The sequence below is a fragment of the Hordeum vulgare genome, chromosome 6H (assembly GCF_904849725.1).
Source record: "Hordeum vulgare subsp. vulgare chromosome 6H, MorexV3_pseudomolecules_assembly, whole genome shotgun sequence".
NCBI classification, from domain to species: Eukaryota; Viridiplantae; Streptophyta; class Magnoliopsida; order Poales; family Poaceae; genus Hordeum; species Hordeum vulgare.
In genome coordinates, this window is record NC_058523.1 from 108,140,226 (window position 1) to 108,167,124 (window position 26,899).

Here is a 26,899-nt window from a genome sequence, read left to right on the forward strand (position 1 = left end):
TTTAGCAAGCAGCAGCAGCATGAAACATTTACAAACATCAGTTCGTTGAAAAGATTTCCCTCGGTTTTCAAGTATCGGGCACATTCATCCAAACTGAACGATTACAAACAATGGTATTCCTACAGTTCCATAAGCCCTACATGATAGCAGCAAAAGCCACTTTCATTTGCACCAACTTTTTTGTTACACAGCCAATGTTCCGCCAACGATTCAAAATTAAGGAGATCTACATAAATGTTTTCCCAAAGTCAGCCCACATCCTTCTTGTCAGAATCCATTCAAAGAACAGATGGTAAATTGGCTCAATCTCCTTGAAATTATCACATGAAAATAGGGCCTCCCTCTCCCTCTCGCGTCGCCCCGCGCGCGACCGAGAGGGAAACCTAGCCGCCGCCGCCGGCGAGCCTCCCTCCCTCCCTACTCTTCTCCTCCCTCGCCGCTGCCCGAGGGAGCGGCCAAGCGAAGCCCGGTCGACGGCGGCGGGGCTCTTTCGTCTCCCCGTACGATAGCCTCGGCGCGGGTTGCGGCGACCGGTCAGGAATGTGATGCTCGATGTCGGGCGTGGCGACGCGGCAGACATCTGTGCTAAGGTGCAGTGGTGGTGTGGGCTGGCACGTGACAGGCGGCGAGCTGGTGGTGCGCGCGTGCTGGCGGGGGGATGGTGTTTAAATGGCGCCCACATCTGGTCGGCATGCGGCTCTGGGAGTGGGCGCCCTTGGCTGTGGCGGTCGCCTCCAATCGGGGCTCTGCTGGCGGGGGTGGCGGTGCTGCAGTCCGGGTGCTGCACGCCAGCGGGCGGGGATGGCGCGACTCGTCCGGATCTACCCATGTCGCTACGGGCTACGGGCGACCTTCTCGCCATGGCGTGGTGGTGAGGGGTGGCGCGACAGCGGTGGAGGTGGGAGGCCCTCGTCTAGTCAGGCCCTTACGGTTGGATGGCGGAGCTCGGCGCGGGAAGACCTCCCTCGTGAGCTACCTCGACTGCGACGGCGGGTCGGTTTGGTTTCCCTCATTGACAGGCGAGCATTTGGGATGGCCTCGCGGAGAGTTGTGCCGGCTCCATGGTGGCGTGTTTTGCAGGGAGCTTGGTTGGAGGGATGGGTGGCCTCGATGAGATCGTGTCACCTATCGCCGACAAGGGGGGTGCCGGTCCATATTCGTTCGCTCCCCTTTCTCCCTCATTCCTCTGCCGCAGGCGGGCTGCGTAGTTCTCCCAGCGGAGCACGTGTCAATCAAGGGCCATCAATTGGTCCAAAGTCGGGGCCTTTGTGTTGGTCTCGGGGTTGTCTGTGTCAGGGCATATTTCTCCCTAAGTGGTTTTGGTGATTGATGACAATGCATGTGCGGACTAATCGTGTGCATTGAGCATTTCATATCATTCATGTCTAGGCACAAGACGGTTCAGTGCCCCTCTGAGTCTTTCGGAGACGGTTGCCTTCTACATTTCTTTTCGGTGGATTTGAGTCATAGGAAAGCCGTACTATTAAGAGGGGGTCCACTTCGTAAAGGTTAGGGTGGAATCAGCACGTACAGAACTGTTCTTTTGCACCACCTTTCCTTCGTTTCAATGGAGCTCCACTTTGTTTCCCCTTTGTCGGTGCAAAGTGAAAGCAGCAAGGCGCTTGCTTTCAGTGGCCAGTGGTAGTATCGCTCTTAGAGCGGTAGTAATTTTTTACTTCCGCTCTCTCGCGGTAGTACCGTCCTCTACTACCGGGTCGGACTTTTGCACATCCTCAGCCTTAGCACAGGTAGACACGGAAGTAATTTTTCACTTCCCTAGCAGTTGGATCTACCCTGTGGTAGTACCATAAGGGTGCGCGGTAGTATCGCTTAGGCGTTTCTACCGCTCGTTGCCCCGTGCAAGAGTTCCTCTCTCTCCCACTATCGTCTGTGCGGTAGTACCGCACTAGACAGCGGTAGTACCACAGCTGGCAACGGTAGTACCACTCCTAGCGATGGTAGTACCACTCTGCTCAGCTGAGAGTGGAGGTAACGGTTGGATTATTCCCCCCACTATATAAATGGGTCTTCTTCTCCACGAAAACTACCTCTTCTCTCTCAAAGCTCCATTGTTGCTCCAAAGCTCATTTTCGCCCGATCTCTCTCCCTAGCCAATCAAACTTGTTGATTTTCTAGGGATTGGTTGAAAAGGCCCAGATCTACACTTCCACCAAGAGATATTTGATTCCCCCCACTAATCCCTTGCGGATCTTGTTACTCTTGGGTGTTTGAGCACCCTAGACAGTTGAGGTCACCTCGGAGCCACATTACATTGTGGTGAAGCTTCGTGGTCTTGTTGGGAGCCTCTAAGCTTTGTGTGCAAATAGCCCCAACCTTGTTTGTAAAGGTCTGGTCTCCGCCTAGAAGGGCACCACTAGTGGAATCACGACATCTCACATTGTGTAAGGGATTGAGGAAAATACGGTGGCCCTAGTGGCTTCTCGGGGAGCATTGTGCCTCCACACCACTCCAACGGAGACGTACTTCCCTTCAAAAGGAAGGAACTTTGGTAACACATCCTCATCTCCACCGGTTCCACTTATGGTTATCTCTTACCTTTACTTCGTGTTTATTATTGTTGTGTGGTATTCCTTGCTTGCACTAGTTGTTCTTATTGTTAGCATCATTTAGGTTGCTCACATACTTTTTCATCTAGAGAATCTTTTGTTGCTAACCCTAATTTGTTAAGAAAGGCTAAAAAATGGTAGTTGCCTATTCTCCCCCCCCCTCTAGTCAACCATATCGATCATTTCAATTGGTATCAGAGCCACATCTCTTTATTAAGGATTTCACCACCCCGAAGAGTATGGTTGACGACGGTGGGAGTGTGCATGAAGTGCCCGAGGTCATGGAGTTGAGTTCGATCACACATGACGACTTGAATGAGGTACTCAAACTTCTTCCCCTCTTGAAAAGAATGGGACAGGAACCTTTGCCTCGGTTCCCCCTCCCCTGGTCTATGGAGGACCGGTCCCTACAACGCATATTAATAACCTTGGTCCTCCTCCTAAACTTCTTAAATATGATTTTGCTAATTGGGTCTTTTGCATCAAGTCTCATTTGAATCATAGCTCAATAAATCTTTGGAGAATTATCGAACAAGGCTTCTACCCACATGATCCAAACAACATCACTCCAAGAGAAGAGGCGGACAATCAATACAATCATTCCGCGTTGTTCGTCCTCCGCGGTTCCTCCCAAAGATCTATCTCACTTGCTCCCATTCACTAGTGCAAAGGATTTTTGGGAGCACATCATGGTGTTGTATAAGGGGAGCTCAAGCATTCAATGGTCCAACTTTGAAGTGGTACTTAATGAGGCCGATGAGTTTGTGATGCTAGGAGATGAGCATCCTCGTGATCTCTACCGAAGGGTGAATACTCTTGTTGTTGCTCTCCAAGATCATAGGAGCAAGGATACATATGACACTTCGATCAAGCGCAAGTTTCTCAAGGCCATCATGCCATTCAACAAAGCCATGTCCTCCGTAATTCGTTAAAGGCCAGATTTCCACATCTTGACTTCAAGTGAAGTGTTGGATGAGTTCATTGCCATGAATATCATGAACAAGACTGCCGACAATGCTCTTGCTCGTGTCCGGTCAAAGAAAGCCTCACCTAACCTTGCCTTTAGAGCCAAGGTCATTTCGGATGAAGAAAGAGGGTTGCCCCGAAGACACAAAGTATGCTTATCACGAGCACGTGGCTCTTGCATCAAGGAAATTTTGGGGCAACAAGAGAAACTGAAGTCCCAACTTCTCCAAGAACAACTCTAGTGGGTCCAAGAACAAGCAACAAGTGAGGACATGCTACAATTGCGGCAATGTGAGTTACTTTTTCCTTATGAGAAGAGGGAAGATAATGGGGCCAAGATCATTCGCAAAGACAAATCCAAGTCTTTCCCAAGCAAGAACAACTTCACCAAGAATACTCCTCCAAAGGGTTTGTTGGCCCATGAAGAGTACACCTCCGATGATGACGAGGATGATACAAATCGTGAGGGGATGGCAACGACTACCGTGGCCATTGCAACCTACTCCCCCAAGGTGTCTCTCTCCGGCGCCACCAACGAGAACCGCATCGCCAAGTGCCTCATGGCCAAAGGTATCAATAAGGTAACCCCCAACATCAAGACCACTATCACTACTACTCCTTCATTGTTAGATTGTGTTGATGATAGTGAAGTAGTGGAGCTTGATGAGAATGAGTTTGACAAATTCTTGTGTAAGATCAAAGGTGAATACAAGAAGCACTTTGTTGCTCTTTTGGAACAACTTGGTGAGGCCAATGATCTCATTGAGTCTCATGACGATACTATCTCCAAGATGGAGGGACATAGTTGTGAATACGTCGATAAGATTGCATAACTATCCATTGCTCTAGAGGAAGAGTGTGGTCTTCGTTTGTCTCTTGAGGAGTCACACAACATTGATCATGTTAAATTGCAAAAAGATCTTTATCACGCTATTGTTCTTACCCATGTGCTTAATTCCCAGAAAGTTGCACTTAGGGTTGGCCATGAGACTCAAGGAAGAATTTGACACACTTGACAATGCCCACAAGGTCTTGAAAGGTGTTCATTACTGTCTTAATGAGTCTCATGATCAACTCCAAGTAAAACTAACCAAGGAGACTTCTACTTGTCCTCCCTTTGTTCTAATTGATAATTCTTGTGCTACTAACCCTTGTTGTGATCATGTGCATCTTGTGGAGGAGAATGCCATGTTGAAAGAATAACTTGAGAAGGCTTGTGTCATGCTTCCAAGGCGAGAAGAACCTAAATGACCTTTTGAGTAATCAAAAGGAAGTTGTAGGAAAGGAGAGTTGGGTTTGCACCCAAGTCTAAGAAGAAAAAGAAGAACATGGCCAAGCAATCTTCCCCTCTCAAGGACATCTTTGTCAAAGAGGGTGAGAGTACTCATAAGAAGATGAAGAACAAGGAAGGAGGTGGCAATGCCAAGAAAGGCAAAACCACCTCTACCAACAATGCCGACGACTTTAACCCCTCTTATGTTTTATGTCGTGCTAGTGATGGGCATGTTTATGCTAAATTTGTTGGTTCTTGTTAGGAGTACATTGAATGGGCTATTGGGGTTCCTAAGACCCTTGTTTCTAACATCAAAGGACCCATTCAAGAATGGGTACCTAAATCCAAGCATTGATCTCTTGTAGGAGTTTGCTTCCGGTGGGGTCTCATGGTTGCTCGATAGTGGAGCCACAAATCATATGACCGGAGCAAGGACTTGGTGGTGGATGTTCATCCAATTCCATCTATGCCCACCCATGTCCAATTTTTTTATGCCTCAACATCTAAGGTATTGGAATTTGGCAAGGTGGCCATCTCTCAAGATTTATCTGTAGAGAAGGTCAAGATTGTTGAGTCCCTTGCATACAATTTGCTTTATGTTCGTCTGCTTGCAATTATGGACTTTGCCACATTCTTAAATCTTGATACCGTGGCCCTTTTGTGCAGCAAGACTCTTAAAGTAGCCTTTGTTGGACATGTCGAGAACGGTCTCTATGTGGTGAACTTTTCGGAGCGACCCACTAAGATCACGACTTGTCTAATGGCTAAAGTTCATGTGGGTTGGCTTTGGCATCGCCGGCTAGATCATGTCAATATGAGATCTTTGCAAAGTCTCCTCAAAGGGTATCATGTTTATGGACTAACAAATGTGAGTTTTGCCAAAGACCGTGCTTGTAGTGCTTGTATTGAAGGGAAGCTTCATGAAACAGCTCACCGTCCCACAACTATCATCTACTCTAAAAGGCCCTTGGAGCTCCTTCACATGGATCTCTTTGGTCCTCCATCGTTTGATAGTCTTGGTGGAAGAAAGTATTTCTTGGTGATTGTGGATACTCAAGATACACTTGGGTATACTTCTTCAAGAGTAAGAGTGGGTCTCAACAAACCGTCATCGACTTTACTAATAAAGCTCAATGTCAACATGAAGCAAGGATATTGATGATTAGAAGTGACAACGGCACCGAGTTCAAGAACTACACCTTGGATGAGTTCCTTAGTGACGAGGGGATCAAGCACCAATATTCGGCACCCTATACCCCTCAACAAAATGGTGTGTCGAAGAGGAAGAACCGGATGTTGATGGACGTGGCCAGAACCGTGATGGCGGAGTTCAAATCTCCGTACAACTTTTGGGCCGAAGCCATTAACACCGCATGTCATGCATCCAATCGGCTCTACCTTCACAAAGGCTTGAACAAGAATCCATATGATATTCTTACGAGGAACAAGCCCTACCTCAAGTACTTCCGGGTGTTCGGTTGTAAGTGTTTCATTCTCAAGAAAGGTGTTCGTTTGTCTAAATTCGAAACTAGATCTCAAGAGGGCATTTTTTTGGCTATGCTACAAACTCTCATGCTTACCGTGTCCTCAACAAGCCCACCGGACTCATTGAGGAGACGTGTAACGCAGAGTTTGATGAAAATAATGGCTCCCAAGTGGAGCAAAGTGGTCTTTGTGATGTAGGTAATGAAATTCCTCCTCAAGCCATAAGAAGAATGGGGATTGGTCAAATACTCCCCATTGAGGAACCCCATGTGGCCGAAGGAGAAGGACAATGCTCTACACAAGTGGAGCCATCACCTTCGCTAGTCCCACACACTTCCGAAGAACAAAGTGAAGGCCCTCAACCCGTTGAACAAGATCAAGGACAAGATCAACCTGATGAAGATGGTAATGCGCCAAATTATGTCCAAGATCAAGATCAAGACTCCGAGTTTGCTCAAGATCAAGTGCAACCACAAGATCAAGGGCAAGCTAGCGAGCAAGCTCAAGACAGTGCTCAAGATGATCAAGATGATGATCGTCAATTACCTAGTGAGGAACTCTTAGAGCGTCGCGCCGTCAAAGTGGCTTCCAAGCTCGAGCATCGACAACATATCTTGGAAAATGTGCTTGGAAGCTTCAATAAGGGGGTAACTACTCGTCAACAATCATCAAACTTTTGTGAGCATCACAAGATTGTTTTGTGTGTTGAACCCCAAAAGGTACATAAAGTGCTCGATGATAGGGATTGGCTTGAAGCCATGCATGATGAACTTAACAACTTCGAGTGCAATCAAGTTTGGGAATTAGTGCCAAGGCCAACGGAGGAACATAATTTCATTGGAACCAAATGGATCTTCAAGAACAAGCAAGATGCGAATGGCGTTGTTGTTCGAAACAAGGCAAGACTAGTGGCTCAAGGCTACTCCCAAGTCAAGGGTATCGACTACGGTGAAACCTTTGCCCCTGTTGCTCGTCTTGAATCTATTCGCATGATGCTTGCATTTCCATCTCATCATGATTTCAAATTACAACAAATGGATGTGAAGAGTGCATTTGTTAATGGTCCCTTGAGTGAGTTGGTATATGTTAAACAACCCCCATGATTCGAGGATCCCAATCTTCCCACTCATGTATATAAACTCAAGAAGGCGCTCTACGGCCTTAAAAAAGCCCCACTTGTGTGGTATAAGTACCTTACCGAGTTGTTGCAAGATCGTGGGTTTGAAATTGGGAGAACTGATCCCACCCTTTTTACCAAAAGGGTCAACGGGGATTTGTTCATATGCCAACTATATGTTGATGATATTATTTTTGGTTCTCATAACAAATCTTTCAATGAAGAGTTTGCTGCACTAATGACCAAGAAGTTTGAGATGTCTATGATGGGAGAGTTGAAGTTCTTTCTTGGGTTCAAAGTCAAGCAAGGAAGAGAAGGAGCGTTCATCAAACAAGCCAATTACACTATACATGCTCAAGAGGTTCGAGCTACAGGACGTCAAGCCGGTCAAGTTTCCCATGCCAACCAAATGCAAGTTTGACAGTGATCCCAATGGCAAAGCAGTGGATCAAAAGGTATACCACTCCATGATTGGATCCTTGCTTTACCTTTGTGCATCTAGACCATTTATCATGTTGAGTGTGGGAATTTGTGCACGGCTTCAATCCACACCAAAGGAAAGCCACTATGCGAGAGTCAAACCAATCTTTCGATGTTTGGCTGGCTTATGGTACCCCAAAGGAGAAAGCTTTAATCTTGTAGGTTACTCTGACTCAAATTGGGCTGGATATTGTGTCGGGAGGAAGTCAACTTATGGAGGATGCTAATTCCTTGGTCACTCTTTGGTAAGTTGGTCTTTGAAGAAGCAAAATTGTGTGTCACTTTCTTCCACTGAGGCCGAGTATGTTGTTGCCGCAAGTTGTTGTGCTCAATTACTATGGATGAGGCAAACTTTAAAGGATTACGGTGTCACTTGTGACAAAGTGCCTCTTCTATGTGACAATGAAAGTGCTATCAAGATTTCTCTCAATCCGGTGCAACATAGCAAGACCAAGCATATTGATATTCGTCATCATTTCATTCGAGATCATATCAAGCATGGAGATATTGAAGTCATCTACATCAACACTCAAGAGCAACTTGCAGATATTTCACAAAGCCTCTAGATGAAGCAAGGTTTCGTGAGTTAAGGAATGAGCTAAATATCATTGATTCGAGCAATCTGGATTGAAACTAGGCACACCACACCACACCCATCATTATATCTTGATCTAGGTGTAGGCATGGACATAGGGGGAGTGTTGTTCTCTCAATGAACTTTCCCTCCCCCCATTATGCATAGATTGATCACGTCTTTCACATTAGCCATTGTTGATGGCACTTGTGCTTCAAAGTCGAGCTTTTGTCATGAACCCAAGGATAATTCTTCGCAGTGTCATACCAATTTTCTCAAACATAGGTGGCTCCGGCCACCGCCCTCTCTTCATAAGAAGACTCATTTCAGTGTTTGTTGATCATGTTTGATTTACTTGTCTTTCGCTTTGAGCTATGTTGTTTTTCTTCTGTATTTCTTGCAGAGGTCAACCTGTATTTTCTTGGCACGGCGGTACTACCGTGCATAGCCATGGTACTACTGCTGGAGAGGCACGGTACTACCGCATCCAGCGCGGCGGTATTTTTCTACTGCCGCTGGACGAACGGTACTACCGCCCAGCGAGCGGTAGTAAAATTTTATTACCGCTGGCAACGCGGTACTACCGTGATGACCGCGGTACTACCGCGCCGTCGGGGCCACGAGGGGTTATAATCGGGCAGGGGACGGTTCCTTCTCCCCCCATACCCATTCATACCCTCCTCCCGTGGCTCTCTCTCTCTCTCTCTCTCTCTCTCTTCTCAAGAAACAGCGCCGGAAGACCTCGTCGGATCTCCTTCTTCGGCCACTCTCCTCCCATTACGATTGGTGGGATCGTCTCCCTCCTCTCCCTCGTGCCATGGAACCTGGTATTGCCCCGTTTTCTCCTCTCTTTGCGTCAATTTTGTTGGATCTAGGTTTGGGGGCATATGAGTTAGGTTTCATCGATTTGTGGCACAATCTTTGCAAAAAATTGATGGTTGGAGAGTGCTTGTGTGGTAGAAATGCTTCTTAGTAGGATAAAACATGTTAGTTTTGGTCTACGGCAGTACTGATCTGAAGATTGGAGTGTTAGATCTTGCAGTTTTCGCCCCGTGCGGTACAACCGCTCTTCCTGGAGCGGTACTAGCGCGTGGGCGCGGTAGTAAAAATTTACCACTGCCTGACCTATGGTACTACCGCAGCTAGCGGGGTAGTAAAACTTTACTACCATTTGACTAGTTGTACTATCGCTCGACCCTAAATTCCCATGTTTTGTCATATTAATTCTCATTTCTCTAGGGTTTTCTTGTTTGCTTTGGTCTTTGCCTTGACTTTTTTCGACGTGCTCTTATCTTTGTGTTGTGTGTCATAGGTGGTGGCTCCAATTCCATCTCCAGGCGCTCGAACCCCTCTTGGGATACCGGTTTGAAGCGCCTTCGCAATCAAGAGGCACCTGAGGGATCCAAAGCTCCAAAGCGCAACTTCAAGAGGCTTGCAAGCAAGAACACGGAGCACACTGTCAGTTGGGATGGTATGCCACAATCTGAGTTTCAGATCCGCCGAAAGCGCGACCCCCATGTCATCGATAGGGTTCATCTCAAGGGTTGTGAACTTTTTTGTCCAAGCAACAAGCTCTTATCTATCAAGATGTGATCAAGACAAAGAAGAACATCTATGTACCGGTTCAGTGGATTGACATGGATCATATCAAGAAGGACCCAACATACTTTACTGAGCCTCTGGACATGGTGGAGCAGATTGGGATCGAGGAGATCATCTCGTGTCAGCTTGACTTTGATCCTGAGATTGTGGCTCAGTTCTTTGTTACCGTCCACTTCCACTCTGATGCGGAGCACACCATGACTTGGATGACCAATGGGGAGAGGCTGTCTGCAACCTCGAAGGAGTTCATGAATCTTCTGCACATTCGCGATGAGGGGCTTGAGCACCTAGTTGGTTTGCGCCCGCACGCAAAGCCATCTGCTACACCCAAGGAAAAGTCGTTGCCCTACTTTATTGAGAAGGTGTCCTCAATGGGTGAACACTCTCATGTGTTGAACCCATTTCTTGATGTCATGCACAGAATTTTTCACAACACTCTCTTTCCTCGTGTTGGCAACAAGGATCAGGTGCATCCCTATTTGGTGGATATGCTTCTCATGTGTGAGAAAGGTAGGGTTCACGCCCCTGGAACGCTTGATGTGTCTCATGTCATGTGGAGTGAGCTTCAAACGGTTGTGTTTCACCGTAAGGTTCCCATCTATGGACCTTATTTGTTTTACTTGATCCGGGGAGGTGGTCAGTGACCTTTCCAGATATGATGTTTCATGTTCCCACTTGGATCTGCCAAGAGACCATTAAGCTGCGTCAGAAGAACAAGTGGGCTAACACTACCACGACACATGCTGGTGCCAACATGGATACTGATGAGGATAAGGCTGAGGCTGAGGATGAGGGCAGTCCAGAGACACATGTGCCTTCCTCTGTTGAGCCATCTTGGGCCAAGAAGCTCAAGGACAGGATGAAGACTCTGTTTTGCACGCAGGCAAAGGGGCAGTATATGACACATGTTGCTCAGAAAGAGAGCCGTAAAAGCGACAAGCTGATTCTGAGGAAACTTGACGTGCACATCTCTAGTGGGTCTGAGAAGGACATTACTCTTGAAGCTTCTTGGATGGAGAAGAAGAACCTTCAGTGAGATGAGTTTGATGAGGAGTCCGATGGTTGATATCTGTGTAGTTGGAGCTACCACATGTGTCTTAGGTGTCCTCACTGCCTTTTTGGTGACTCGATGCCAAAGGGGAGATAGTGTAGGATTTGCAAGTTCTTTTGTTTTCCGTGTCTCCTTGTTCGTTGAACCTTCGTCGTTGCTTTGGTTGCTTTTATTTTGTGTGTGAGACCAAAAGACTTATTCTATCATATGATGTGAGACATATGCTATAATCTTCCCCCATTATCGTCTCATTATTGTCAAGTATGTTAGTAGCTTGTGGGTCTATTTATTATGTGCCCTTATCTTCATGCTCACATGCTATGCCTTGCTTCCATGCTTAATGTTAATCAGTTTGTTGCAAGCAATGCCTCGTCTATAAAACTTAGGGGGTCTTCTATTCCTAGGTTGTGTGCTTTGCAGTCCATAGCATTTCTCTAAGTATGCACACATCTATGGGGAGCCTGTCTATAGTATATAGATTTTGTTTTTTACATTTTTTTATTGTTATATCCTTTTGTACAAATCCTGTGTTGTCATCAATCCACCAAAAAGGGGGAGATTTTTAGGGCATATTTCTCCCTAAGTGGTTTTGGTGACTGATGGGGTCATAGTCCTAGGGTAGGGTCATAGGCCTGCCGTACACGTCCTATCCAAGGACTACCCCACACAAAGGACAGGACCCTAAGTCTGCCCCGACTGAATCAAGGTATCCCCGTCATCCAGTCGGTAACAGGCCCTGAATCATCCAGTCGGTAACTAGCATTCGGAGGACACCAGGCTCACCGACTGGATACACTCGGTACGTCGTAACCTCTCCGGAGGGAAACTGTCGTACGTTTCCGGGTGCATCTATTAGCATTTAGAGCATAGGTTACCTATAACGTCCGCATTCAATCGCCACTACTCCACCCCTGAGTCAGAACCGTTGTGGGGGGCAGCGCACTCTATATAAGCCGCCCTCTCCCACTGGTAAAGGGGTTAGCAAATCTTTGTACTCCATATCACACTCGGTAACAAGCTCCGAGAGCACTGAGACGTAGGGCTGTTACCTCCACCGTAGAGGGGCCTGAACTCATACAACCTCGCCTTAGCTAGGACTCTGCCCATCTCATTCGTACCCTACACATCTACTGTCAGGCTTATACCCACGACAGTTGGTGCCCACCGTGGGGCAGGCGTCTAAGCGACTTCCGGCGAGTTTGCGACTACTTCCTTTCGTCATGTCGTCTGGTGAAGGTTCGAGCATGGGTCACCAGATCCTCTTCGGCACTCTCTCCTTCGTCGTCGATGATTCGGCGTGGCTTCGGGATGCACCTCTCGACGTCGAGGCGCTTCCCCGTCGCGGGGCCACGCACTTCCGTGCCGGCGCTCGCGACGTTCTTCTTCTCCAACAATCGGCTCCATTGCCGGCTTGCACCTTCGTCACGCGCCGCAGCAGGCGATCTCGCAGTCCGCATCTACAACGTTGGGTGCAGCATGCCCGAGCGCGCCAGTTCGCGTCCTCTCAAGTGGCGATTCTGGAGTCTGTTGTGGTTGCCCCGCGTCCCCAGTGCTCGGGCTCGGTTCCGACTGAGCTCCCTTCCGAGTACGTGGGCCGCGGGCCTGCAGCAGAAGTTCACATGGCCAACACCCATGAAGATCCCCATCAGGCCGGCCGGAACAAGCGCGAAGTCGGTGAAGCATCCGGTGCACGCCGTCCGCCTCGCCGTTCTGCCAGTCGGCACACCCGGCAGAGCAACGTAGAGTTGTTCCGCACACCTCTCCTCAACTTGGCTGCGGCAGCCAAGATCGCCGATTCCCTCCAGCCGACTGATTCAGAGGCAGGAAGAGGAATCGAGCAGATCCGTGCTCTGTTGCACACGGCGCAGCAGCAGAATTCGGCGGTCTCCCAGTCACACAATCGGATCCACAACAGTTCCGCCCATGCAAACACGCATCGGTCGGTTCACAGCCCCGGCTCCTATCAGCACCACAGGGGAGGCAGTCGTTCCATGATCCGTGAAGATCGCCGCCGTTCACGCACCCCTCCGCGGGGTGGGCCCTATGGGTCCCGACATCACGATGATCGGCGTTCAGTCGGCGACACTTACGACCCGAGACCCGACGCAAGAGGGCGAATCGCCCAGCGAAGAGTCGACAGGGGTCGAGCCCACCGCGATGGCCACGATCTGGATCGTCCAAGTGACGGCAGGACCACCGTGTCCGGCCCCGAGTGTTTTAGTCGAGCCATCCGCTCGGCTGACATCCCGCCCAACTTCCGATTGGCAGCGGGAATCGGCAAATTTATGGGGGAAACCAAGCCTGAAACATGGCTAGACGACTACCGAGTGGCAGTCCAGATCGGAGGAGGGGACGATTATGTTGCTATGAAGCACCTCCCTCTGATGCTCGACGGCTCGGCACGAGCTTGGCTGAACCAGTTAGCCCCCTCAAGCATTTACAGTTGGGCAGATCTTGCCCGAGTGTTCATCAGGACCTTCGAAGGGACGTGCAAACGCCCTGCGGGCCTTGTGGAGCTTCAACACTGTGTCCAGAAGCCGAATGAGCCCTTGCGCGACTTCATCCAGCGATGGACGACTCTTTACCACACGGTGGAGAGAGTCACCGAGCATCAAGCGGTCTGCGCATTCAAGGCAGGCGTACGGTACAGAGAGTTGTACTTAAAGTTCGGCCGGACAGGCGACATCTCCATGAGCAAGATGATGGAGATAGTTGCTCGTTATGCAAATGGCGAGGAAGAAGACCGCATCCAGAGCGGCAAACACAAGACAGTCGACGATGCCGACAGAGGTAACACTCGGAAGCAGAAACAGAAAGTTCCACCCACACCGCAGGCAGAAGCTGCAGCTGTGACCACCGCCAAGTTCAAGGGCAAGGGGAAAGCGCAGTCTGCCCCCAAGGCAATCCCATATACGCGAAGCACACTACTCGGCAGTGTCATCTCCTGATCCAGGGGTTCAGCGAAGGACAACCGAGTGAGAAGAGTCCTGAACAGGATGAGGAGGATAAGGAGGATCCGTTCCCCCAAGTCCATGCAACCCTCATGATTTTTGCCGACGTCGAAAGCAAGAGTCGCCTGAAGCTGGTGAACAAAGAGGTCAACATGGCCGTTCCGACTGCTCCCAGGTTCCTTAATTGGTCTCAGACTGCGATCACTTTTGACCAGTCGGACCATCCAACACATGTACTCACTCCAGGAAGACAGGCTCTGGTCGTCGACCCGGTGGTGGAGGGAGTCCGACTGCGCAAAGTCCTCATGGACGGCGGTAGCGGACTGAACATCATGTACGCCGACACCCTCAAGGGAATGGGCATTCCGATGTCCAGACTCAGCGAGAGCAATATGCAGTTCCACGGAGTCGTCCCCGGACGGAAGGCCAAGTCACTCGGCCAGATCGCGTTGGACATCACTTTCGGCTCCGACAAAAACTTTCGCAAGGAGAAGCTCACATTCGAGGTGGTAGATTTCCAGAGTGCTTACCATGCAATTCTGGGCCGCCCGGCGTACGTGAGTTTCATGGCACGCCCGTGCTATGTGTACTTGAAGCTGAAGATGCCGGGCCCAAAGGGCGTTATCACCATCACCGGCAACCGCCAGCGAGCCGAGGAATGCCTGCAAGAGGGATCAAGAATCGTCGACCATCAGATGGCGGTACTCGAGCTCGACGAATACAAGAAGACAGTCGACCCTGCCGACCTGATGCGCTCGAAGAAACCAGCTTCTGAGTCCGCGTTCCAGTCGGCGGGAGAGACGAAGAAAATCAACATCCACCCGATGGACGAGTCTGCCGCCCCGACGAACATCTCCACCACCCTCGATCCTAAATAGGAAGCCGAGCTCACCCAATTGCTCCGTGAGAACTGGGACATCTTTGCATGGAAACCTTCTGACATGTCGGGTGTACCCAGGGAGTTGGCTGAGCACCGACTGCATGTGGATCCTGTCGCTCGGCCCGTCCGAGAGCGCCTGCGTCGGTCCGCCGCACACAAGAGGAAGGCAATCGGAGAAGAGGTGGCCAAGCTGCTGGCTGCCAACTTCATTCGCGAGGTTCACCACTCGGAGTGGCTCGCCAATGTCGTCATGGTACCCAAGAAGGACAAGTCACTCCGAATGTGCATTGACTTCAAGCACCTCAATAAGGTGTGCCCGAAAGACCATTTTCCGCTCCCCCGCATAGATCAAATTGTCGATTCGACTGCGGGATGCGAGCGTTTGTCGTTCCTTGATGCCTACTCGGGTTATCATCAGATCCGTCTGTATGGTCCCAATGAGTTGAAAACAGCCTTCATCACCCCGTTTGGATGCTTCTGCTACATCACTATGCCTTTCGGTATGAAGAATGCAGGAGCTACCTTTATGCGCATGATCCAAAAATGTCTCCTCGACCAGATCGATCGCAATGTGGAGGCATATATGGATGATATCGTAGTCAAGTCACGCAAAGGTTCCGACCTACTGACTGACTTGGCAGAAACATTCGCCAACCTTCGTAGGTATGATATCAAGCTAAACCCAGCCAAATGTTCATTCGGTGTTCCCAGCGGAAAGTTACTCGGTTTTTTCGTTTCCGAATGAGGGATCGATGTTAACCCCGAAAAGATCGGGACCATCGTCCGAATGGATAGGCCGGTCAGAATACACGATGTTCAACGGCTCACAGGTTGCCTAGCAGCTTTGAGCAGGTTCATCAGTCGACTCGGCGAAAAAGCACTTCCTCTGTACCGACTCATGAAGAAGTCAGATACCTTCGAGTGGACAGACGAAGCCCAAGTCGCATTCGACGACCTCAAAGTCCTACTTTCCACCCAGTCGATTCTTACTACTCCGCTCAGTAAAGAGCCCCTTCTTCTATATATTGCGGCTACAAATCAAGTCGTCAGTACTGTTCTTACAGTCGAGCGAGAAGAAGAAGGCAAAGCATACAAAGTTCAGCGGCCGGTGTACTACGTCTCCGAAGTCCTGACCCCTTCCAAGCAGAGATATCCCCATTATCAAAAACTTATCTATGGGATCTATATGACTGCAAAGAAGGTGGCCCATTATTTCCAAGACCACTCGGTATCTGTCGTTTCTGATGCTCCGTTGTCGGAAATTCTCCACAGTCGGGACCCATCAGGCCGAGTGGCAAAGTGGGCGATGGAGATACTGTACTGCGACATCAAGTTCGAGGCCAAGAAAGCTATTAAGTCTCAAGCCCTGGCTGACTTTATAGCAGAATGGGTAGAACAACAGCAACCGACTCACATCTACTCGGCTCATTGGACAATGTTCTTCGATGGGTCTAAGATGTTGAATGGATCCAGCGCTGGTGTTGTGATCATATCGCCAAAGGGTGACAAGCTCAAGTACGTGCTTCAGATACACTTTGATTCCTCTAACAACGAGGCAGAGTATGAAGCTCTTCTCTACGGATTGCGCATGGCCATCTCACTCGGCGTCCGTCGCCTGATGGTCTACGGCGATTCGGACTTGGTGGTCAACCAAGTGATGAAAGAATGGGACGTAAGGAACCCCACCATGACAACATACTGCAATGCAGTCATGAAGCTGGAGAAGAAGTTTGAAGGTCTAGAACTTCATCATGTTCCAAGACTGAAGAACCAAGCAGCTGACGAGTTGGCGAAACTCGGATCCACTCGGAGACCAGTCCCGAGTGATGTCTGCCTCGAGCACCTCCATCTTCCTTCAGTCAAAGAAGATCCCTTCACGGAAGAACCAGTACAACCCAAGAGCGCAACAGATCCGACTGAAGTCGATGTGCCTGCCGTGGTTGATCTGGTCACAGAAATTCTGGTTGCCATTCCCGATTGGACTATGCCGATCATAGCATATATCCTAAGACAAGAACTTCCAGAAGATGAAGTCCAAGCCCGGCAGATAGTTCGCAGGTCGAAGGCATTCACGGTCATTGACGGTCAATTGTACAAGGAGAGTGTTTCAGGCGTTCTTCAACGTTGCATTTCCCCGGAGGAAGGACAATTGATCCTAGAGGATATCCACTCGGGAACCTCCGACCATCACGCGTCTTTGAGAGCAATCGTCGCCAAGGCGTTCAGAGCTGGATTCTTCTGGCTGCAGGCCAACGAGATGGCCAAAGCTATGGTCGACCGATGTGAAGGCTGTCAGTTCTACTCCAACAAGTCCCACAAGCCAACATCTGCACTAAAGACAATCCCACTTGTGTGGCCATTTGCATTTTGGGGATTAGACACAGTCGGACCATTCAAGACAGGCCAAGGAGGCTATACACATCTGTTGGTGGCAGTCGACAAGTTTACAAAATGGATAGAAGCCAAGCCCATCAAGAAACTCGACGCCTCCACAGCCGTTAAGTTTGTCAGGGACATCATCTCCAGATTCGGAGTGCCTCACAGCATAATCACGGACAACGGGACAAACTTCGACTCGGACAGGTTCAAAGGTTTCTGCACGAGTCAGGGTATCCGAGTGGATTTTGCTTCTGTAGCACATCCGCAATCCAATGGACAAGCTGAGCGTGCGAATGGACTTATCCTTCAAGGTTTGAAGCCCCGACTCTTGCGCGAGGTAGGACATGCTGCAGGTGCATGGGTCACCGAGTTATCTTCAGTGCTTTGGGGCCTCCGTACCACTCCAAACAGATCAACGGGGAGTTCACCGTTCTTCCTCGTTTCTGGAGCAGAAGCGGTCCTTCCGAGTGACCTGCTTCACAATGCCCCGAGAGTTGAACTCTTCTCCGAAACCGAAGCTGAACAAGCAAGGCAAGACGGAGTCGATCTTCTAGAGGAGGAACGCGAGATGGCACTCACTCGTTCGGCAATTTACCAGCAAGATTTGCGACGCTTCCACGCACGTCACGTCAGGAGTCGCACGTTCCAAGCGGGCGATTTGGTGCTCCGAGTGGATCAGCAAAGACCACACAAGTTGGCTCCGGCCTGGGAAGGGCCTTTCATCATTTCCAAGGTGCTGAACAACGGAGCATACAGACTCTACAATATTCAGAGGGAGATAGATGAGCCGCGCGCATGGAACGGAGATCTCCTCAAGCGTTTTTACACGTGATCGTCGACTGAAGCAGTGTAATGAACAAGTTTGAAGAAATAATATATTCAGCAGATTCAGTTTTGTGCAGATTCAGAGTTCTCACACACACAAAAAACTTAGATGCGATCCTGAATCGCCTAAGTAGTAACCTCCTCCGAGTGTGCACTATACGTCACACTCGGGGACTTAGCTGCGATCCTGAATCGCCTAAGTATTAACTTCCTCCGAGTGTGCACTATACGTCACACTCGGGGACTTAGCTGCGATCCTGAATCGCCTAAGTAGTAACCTCCTCCGAGTGTGCACTATACGTCACACTCGGGGACTTAGCTGCGATCCTGAATCGCCTAAGTATTAACTTCCTCCGAGTGTGCACTATACGTCACACTCGGGGACTTAGCTGCCATCCTGAATCGCCTAAGTATTAACCTCCTCCGAGTGTGCACTATACGTCACACTTGGGGACTTAGCTGCGATCCTGAATCGCCTAAGTATTAACTTCCTCCGAGTGTGCACTATACGTCACACTCGGAGACTTAGCTGCGATCCTGAATCGCCTAAGTATTAACCTCCTCCGAGTGTGCACTATACATCACACTCGGGGACTTAGCTGCGATTCTGAATCGCCTAAGTATTAACCTCCTCCGAGTGTGCACTATACTTCACACTCGGGGACTTAGCTACGATCCTGAATCGCCTAAGTATTAACTTCCTCCGAGTGTGCACTATACGTCACACTCGGGGACTTAGCTGCGATCCTGAATCGCCTAAGTAGTAACCTCCTCCGAGTGTGCACTATACGTCACACTCGGGGACTTAGCTGCGATCCTGAATCGCCTAAGTATTAACTTCCTCCGAGTGTGCACTATACGTCACACTCGGGGACTTAGCTGCGATCCTGAATCGCCTAAGTATTAACCTCCTCCGAGTGTGCACTCTACGTCACACTCGGGGACTTAGCTGCGATTCTGAATCGCCTAAGTATTAACTTCCTCCGAGTGTGCACTATACGTCACACACGGAGACTTAGCTGCGATCCTGAATCGCCTAAGTATTAACCTCCTCCCAGTGTGCACTATACGTCACACTCGGGGACTTAGCTGCGATCCTGAATCGCCTAACTATTAACTTCCTCCGAGTGTGCACTATACGTCACACTCGGGGACTTAGCTGCGATCCTGAATCGCCTAAGTATTAACCTCCTCCGAGTGTGCACTATACGTCACACTCGGGGACTTAGCTGCGATCCTGAATCGCCTAAGTATTAACTTCCTCCGAGTGTGCACTATACGTCACACTCGGAGACTTAGCTGTGATCCTGAATCGCCTAAGTATTAACCTCCTCCGAGTGTGCACTATACGTCACACTCGGGGACTTAGCTACGATTCTGAATCACCTAAGTATTAACTTCCTTCGAGTGTGCACTATACGTCACACTCGGGGACTTAGCTGCGATCCTGAATCGCCTAAGTATTAACTTCCTCCGAGTGTGCACTATACGTCACACTCGGGGACTTAGCTGCGATCCTGAATCGTCTAATTATTAACTTCCTCCGAGTGTGCACTATACGTCACACTCGGGGACTTAGCTGCGATCCTGAATCGCCTAAGTATTAACCTCCTCCGAGTGTGCACTCTACGTCACACTCGGGGACTTAGCTGCGATTCTGAATCGCCTAAGTATTAACTTCCTCCGAGTGTGCACTATACGTCACACACGGGGACTTAGCTGCGATCCTGAATCGCCTAAGTATTAACTTCCTCCGAGTGTGCACTATACGTCACACTCAGAGACTTAGCTACGATTCTGAATCGCCTAAGTATTAACCTCCTCCGAGTGTGCACTATAGGTTGCACTCGGGGACTTAGACGTGACCAAGAGTCACCTAAGTATTAATCTTCTCCGCGTATGCACTAAGTGTTGCACTCGAAACAACATTCAAACAAAATAATAAATGTTTTCATTCCGACAACATAAGTTCAAAAATGATAGCTGACTCGGTGCCGATCAAGCTTACCCACACCGATTTAAAAGTACGACCGCCAACAGAAGTGGCCAGAGTATATTACAGGTAAACACTCGGCATACCAAGGATAAAGTTCGATCATGCGTCAGCTGGGCCAGCGTCGGGACTGGAAGGCTCCACAAAAGTGTCCAAGTCGATTCCATCTGCGATGCGGGTAGCAGTCTCAAGGAACGTCTCCATGAAGTCTTTGAATTGAAGCTTCTTCGTGTTGGCGACCTTCAATGCTTTCAGCTTATCTTCCCGCACCTCCTTGCAATGGACTCGGACCAAAGACAGCGCAACGTTAGCACCGCAACGTGCTGCCGATTTCTTCCAGGATTGCACTCGGGCCGGAATCTCATCCAGTCGCCCCAACAGACTCCCCATCTCCTGCCGCGACTCGTCTTCCGGCCAAAGCTCTTTCTCAATGCGGCCGAAGACTTCTCTCAATCGGCTGATGAAAGGACCCACTTTGCCTACGCGGATATGCGCACGGAGCAGATCCCGGTTCGCGTCCTCGCTGAGTGGCACATTGTCCTTCATGGACCGCTCCACAGCCGCTGCTTCAGCTTCGGCATCAGTACAAAAATCTGCACCAAACAAGCAAATAGACAGTAAAAACCGAGTGTTGGTCACATGGTACAACCACTCGACAAAGCATAAGCTTACCTGCCAGACGAGACATCATCTGGACAGCCCAGTCGTTGACATACTTCTCCTGAGCTGTCCATCGTTTGTTCCGAACAACCATTTGATTGTGCAGTTCGGTCCTTTGTTTCTTCAGCCTTTCCACCTCCGCCACCAACACCCTGTTTGCCTCCAGCGCCTCCTCCAAGGACTTCTCTCGTACTTCCAGTGCACCCTTCATGCCGGCCATGGCGAGCATTGCAGCTTCTAGTTCACCAGCGTACTGGTTCCTCTCCGCTCTCAAGGCTTCATAAGCAGTTCCCATTTCACAAGTTTTCTGCGTCAAGAAACAAAGGGTAATCAACAAGTTTATCAGTTCACAGGCTAAGTTCTTAAGACCCCTGCCGACGCAAGCAGTCGACAGCGGTCTCGGGGACTACACCCAGTGGGTTCACTAAGAGTGACCCCACTGGCATACACCTCAAGCAGGCCCGCCCTATTGAGATGCATGTTTTCACCTACGCCTCAGGGGCTAATACTACTCTACCTGCGTACAACTTACTCTAGGAGACTCTTACCGCAAGAGCGCTCCGACTGCATTAAGTACTCGCACTCGGAAATCTTGTCTACAGACACAACTACAATAAAGACCAAATATATAAAGACAATTGTCGGTGCAAGCACTCGACAGAAGTCTCGGGGACTACACCCACTGGGTTCACTCGGAGTGAACCCATTGCAACAACAATACCACCCAGTGGGCTACAGAAGAAAAGTAAGTACTTACTAGGCTACTTACTCGGATGTCATCGCGTAGCTCCAAGCTCTGCCGATACAAGGCCGCAACGAAGTCATAAGCCCTCTTGGCCTCTCCGGCCATCAGCTCCACCTGGATCATGGCCCCCTTGGCCGCCCCCACCTGCTCCTCTGGGACACGCCGAATGCTGAATTCAGCATTTGACGAACCGGGAATCGTGGAAAGTTCGTGGGGCATCCCAAGGTGCGCCCCAGTAGGCTCTTCACCCACCGGCACCGGTTCAGTCGGTGGAGGCACTTCAGTCGGGGGAGGCATTTCGGTCGGGGGAGCGTTGGCGGCGGGGCGGCAGCAGGAAGAGCGGCCTCAAGGACAGGCTCCAGGACAGGCTCTTGGGCAGGCTCCACGACGGGATCAGCTCTCCCCTGGTCACCCTCGTCCAGGCAGATCGCCCCTGACAAGCCAAATAACGTAACGCCTCAGAAAAAGAAAAGGATGGCGCAGTCTACAGAAATAAAATACCCGACTCTCCCACATCATACCTGGTTGAGACGAAACGACGTCGTCCGTGTCCATGGGGTCGTCCCCTTGGCGGGCCGGCGAGGTCGCAGAAGTGGCAACCCTGTCGAGTGAAGTCCATTCGACTTGTAAAACAGGAGTTCACTCGGTCCACAGAAAGAGCCGAAAGCTAGATTCACTTATGTAGAGGTGACGGGGACGGCCATCCTCATCCGCGGCAGAGCCTTCTTAGGTTTGGGCCCACTCGGCTTGGGCGCCCTGGAGGACTGACCTGCAAGTTCAGTGGCTGCGTCCCTGGCCCTCTTGGTGCCTCTAACACTCGGTACCGCCGGGGCAGCAGGCGGAGCACTCGACAACGTAGGAGGGGCTGAAGGGACGGCAGGCTCATGCCGACGCTTACTCCGATGCTCTGGACGTGGAGATGGGGAATCTGACTCTTCGTCCTCTTCCTCTTCCTCGCTGTTTTCCTCCTCCGACTCCCCGCTGTCGGAGACGTATTCGGCGCTCTCCACGCTCCCCTCCTGGCTGCCTTCTTCCTCCTCCTCCTCTGGATTCTCGTTCGAGACGGGGGAAGACCAGTTGGTCCACTCCTGCATGAGGTTCAGTCAGAAACATTAAGCATCACACGGAGATATAAATAAACGACTGAAATCAAGACAGTTCAATGCACTCGGCTAATGCTGCTCACCTGATTCGGTGGAGGGTTGTCCGCGCTGTAAGGCGTCACTCGGCGGGCTCCTTTGGGGTTCTCACAGGGACCCGTGATTTGGAGCACCCATGAGGTCACCTTCTCCTCGAGAATGCCCTCCACGTTGGTCCGAGTGGAATCCTCGGGCCCTGTGTAGTGCCACATAGCGTGGTGGTGGGCCTGCAGAGGCTCGATTCGCCGACCGATGAAGACTTCCAACAGGTCAATACCGGTGACCCCCCTCCTGACAACATCCACGAATGCCTCGACCAAAGGCTGGATGTCGTTCCTCTCGGCTTTCGAGAGGGCGAGTTGCTTGGGTGGAGCAGGGCGGTCTAGACTAAATGGAGGCAGCCCAGTCAACGCGTTCGGACAGGCTATGTCCTGGCAGTAGAACCACGTCGACTGCCAGTTCCTAACCGACTCGCTCAACTGGAGAGCAGGGTAGCTACTCCGACTCTCTTTCTGAAACCCTAAACCCCCGCAGAGCTGGAGGAGATGCGTCTTGTCATCCGGCTGACTAAGACGTTTGATGGTTTGAGAGCGGGCGGAGAAGATATGTTTGAATAAACCCCAATGGGGGGCAACCGATAAAGCACTCGCACAAAACAATGAAGGCAGAAAGGTGGGCGATGGCATTCGGAGGGAAGTGATGGAGTTGAGCACCAAAATGATTCATGATACCTTTGAAGAAAGGATGCGGGGGCAGAGAGAAACCTCTGTGAACATGGCTGAGGAGCAAGACGCGCTCCCCCTCCCGTGGTGCCGGCTCGACCTCGTCGTCCGCCGGCAGCCTCCAGGACTTATGCACGAGCTGACCATGCTCTACCAGCTCCAGCAGGTCCCCCTCCGTCACCGTGGAGGGGAGAAAGTCTCCCTGGATCCACCCCGCCGGCAACGGCCGCTGCCGCCGCTGAGCAGCCGCCGCCTTGTTCTTCTTCTTCCTTGCCTCCATCTTGCTGGTCTGACCTTTGGTCATGGCGGCGACGGCGAGATCTCGAGAAAGCGGGGAAGGGAAGGGCGTACAGGCGCAGGAGGTGGCGAGGAAGACGGAGCAAGCAAGAGCAAAGGATTCGGCGATTGTAACCAAAAGGTCTCGTCGCCCAGAGTTAAATAGAACACCGACTGGGTCGCTGACGAGCGGGCCCGAAATCTTATCCACCCAACCAACCGCGGCGATATCGGTGGAGGAGTTAAAGGCGCGAGGACCGAGGAGTCAGGCGCTACTCGAGCGCGCTGACGTCGCCCCCGCTGAGCGCGCGGAACCCGAAATTTGAGATCCCGGAAAATCCGCCATTGTCAGTTGACCGGTCGCGTCAAAAGATGTCGTGGAAGCACTCGGTTCCCGACTGTCTGTTTCGCAAGCACTTCCACTCGGAGCGTTGGTCGAGAGCCATAAAATGGATAGAGGCAAGCAAGGCCCAAGCCGAACCTAGTTCAGTCGGATTTGAACCTCAAGCACCGCTTCTACGTTTCAACCCCAATCCATTCGGGGACTAATGATGGGGTCATAGTCCTAGTGTAGGGTCATAGGCCTGCCGTACACGTCCTATCCAAGGACTACCCCACACAAAGGACAGGACCCTAAGTCTGCCCCGACTGAATCAAGGTATCCCCGTCATCCAGTCGGTAACAGGCCCTGAATCATCCAGTCGGTAACTAGCATTCGGAGGACACCAGGCTCACCGACTGGATACACTCGGTACGTCGTAACCTCTCCGGAGGGAAACTGCCGTACGTTTCCGGGTGCATCTATTAGCATTTAGAGCATACGTTACCTGTAACGTCCGCATTCAATCGCCACTACTCCACCCCTGAGTCAGAACCATTGTTGGGGGGCAGCGCACTCTATATAAGCCGCCCTCCCCCACTGGTAAAGGGGTTAGCAAATCTTTGTACTCCATATCACACTCGGTAACAAGCTCCGAGAGCACTGAGACGTAGGGTTGTTACCTCCACCGTAGAGGGGCCTGAACTCATACAACCTCGCCGTAGCTAGGACTCTGCCCATCTCATTCGTACCCTACACATCTACTGTCAGGCTTATACCCACGACAGTGACTGATGACAATGCATGTGCGAACTAATCGTGTGCATTGAGCATTCCAGATCAATCATGTCTAGGGACAATACGATTCGGTGCCCCTCGGAGTCTTTCGAAGACGGTTGTCATCTACGTTTCTTTTCGGTGGATTTGAGTCGTAGGAAAGCCGCACTATTAAGAGGGGGTCCGCTTCTGAAAGGTTAGGGTGGAATCAACATGTACACATGTGTTCTTTTGCACCACCTTTCCTTCGCTTCAATGGAGCTCCAGTTCGTTTCCCCTTTGTTGGTGCAAAGTGAAAGCAGCAAGGCGCTTGCTTTCAGTGGCCAGCGGTAGTACCACACGTGCCAGCGGTAGTAGCGCTCTTAGAGCGGTAGTATTTTTTTACTATCGCTCTTTGGCGGTAGTACCGTCCGGTACTACCGGGTCAGACTTTTGCACATCCTCAGCCTCAGCGGAGGTAGGCACTGAAGTAATTATTTTACTTCCGTTCCGTGGCAGTTGGATCTACCCTGCGGTAGTACCGTAAGGGCGTGCGATAGTACCGCTCCGACGATTCTACCGCCTCTTGCCCCGTGCAATAGTTCCTCTCTCTGCCACTACCGTCCGTGCGGGAGTACCGCACTAGACAACGGTAGTACCGCAGCTGGCAACAGTAGTACCGCTCCTAGCAGCGGTAGTACCACTCTGCCTGGGCTGAGAGTGGGGGTAACGGTTGGATTCTTTCCCCCACTATATAAAGGGGTCTTCTTCTCCAAGAAGACTACCTCTTCTCTCTCAAAGCTCCATTGTTGCTCCAAAGCTCATTTTCGCCCGATCTCTCTCCCTAGACAATCAAACTTGTTGATTTTCTCGGGATTGGTTGAGAAGGCCCAGATCTACACTTCCACCAAGAGATATTTGATTCCCCCCACTAATCCCTTGCGAATCTTGTTACTCTTGGGTGTTTGAGTACCCTAGACGATTGAGGTCACCTCGGAGCCATATTCCACTGTAGTGAAGCTCTGTGGTCTTGTTGGGAGCCTCCAAGCTTTTTGTGGAGATAGCCCCAACATTGTTTGTAAAGGTCCGGTCGCCGCCTTCAAGGGCACCACTAGTGGAATCACGGCATCTCGCATTGTGTGAGGGCGTGAGGAGAATACGGTGGCCCTAGTGGCTTCTTGGAGAGCATTGTGCCTCCACACCGCTCCAATGGAGACGTACTTCCCTTCAAAAGGAAGGAACTTCGGTAACACATCCTCGTCTCCACCGGTTCCACTTGTGGTTATCTCTTACCTTTACTTCATGCTTATTATTGTTGTGTGGTATTCCTTGCTTGCACTGGTTGTTGTTATTGTTAGCATCATTTAGGTTGCTCACCTAGTTGTTCATCTACAGAACCTTTTGTTGCTAACCCTAATTTGTTAAGAAAAGCTAAAAATTGGTAGTTGCCTATTCACCCCCCCCCCCTAGTCAACCATATCGAACCTTTCAGTCTGGTTGCAGGTCGGCGGCCCTGGCGGCGGGAGGCACGGCGTTTGCGGGCGGAGCGTGCGTCTCAGGTGCAGGTGAGCAACCATGGCCTCGCGGGTGGTGTGGTTGCGGGTGGTTGACGGAGTTAGGGTGCGATGGTGGGGTGTGAGCGTCGTGGTACACCACTTGCCCAGTCCTTTGACTGGCCAACGGTGGCAGCGGCCAGTGATGACGTACCCTTCGTGAAGGCTCCGTCGCGACGCTCCCCGTCTTGCCGTCTTGCTCCGGGTGAAGCAATGATCTTCGCCAATCGAGCGGTGGCAGCTATCCTTGGTTGTACCCCTTCTTGGAGGCATCGCTTTGGAGGCCTAGCTTCATTGTGTCTGATTCACCTCTCTATTATTCGCGGTGGGGTGGTGAGTCGGTGCCCGGCACCTTTGTATCTTGTGCGTTGTTCAGTCTCTTGGATGTATTCGGTGATGTTTGCTTTATAATATAAAAGCGGGGGGAAACCCTTTTTCAGTAAATGATCACATTGAGGCCTTGTTCGGTTAGACCACTTCTCAAAGGGCTTGGAGAGGATTTGAGGGGATTTTGACTTGTAGAGGATTTTATCCGCCTCAATCCTGCCAATTCCCTGTCAACCGAACAAGGCCTCAAAGGGGTTTA

At 50.6% G+C, this 26,899-nt stretch overlaps 1 pseudogene; it reads left to right on the forward strand.

Annotated features, from left to right (window-relative positions):
* The first annotated feature begins 658 nt into the window (after positions 1–658).
* LOC123405174 lies at positions 659–26,399 on the forward strand (annotated as a pseudogene).
* The last annotated feature ends 500 nt before the right edge of the window (positions 26,400–26,899 follow it).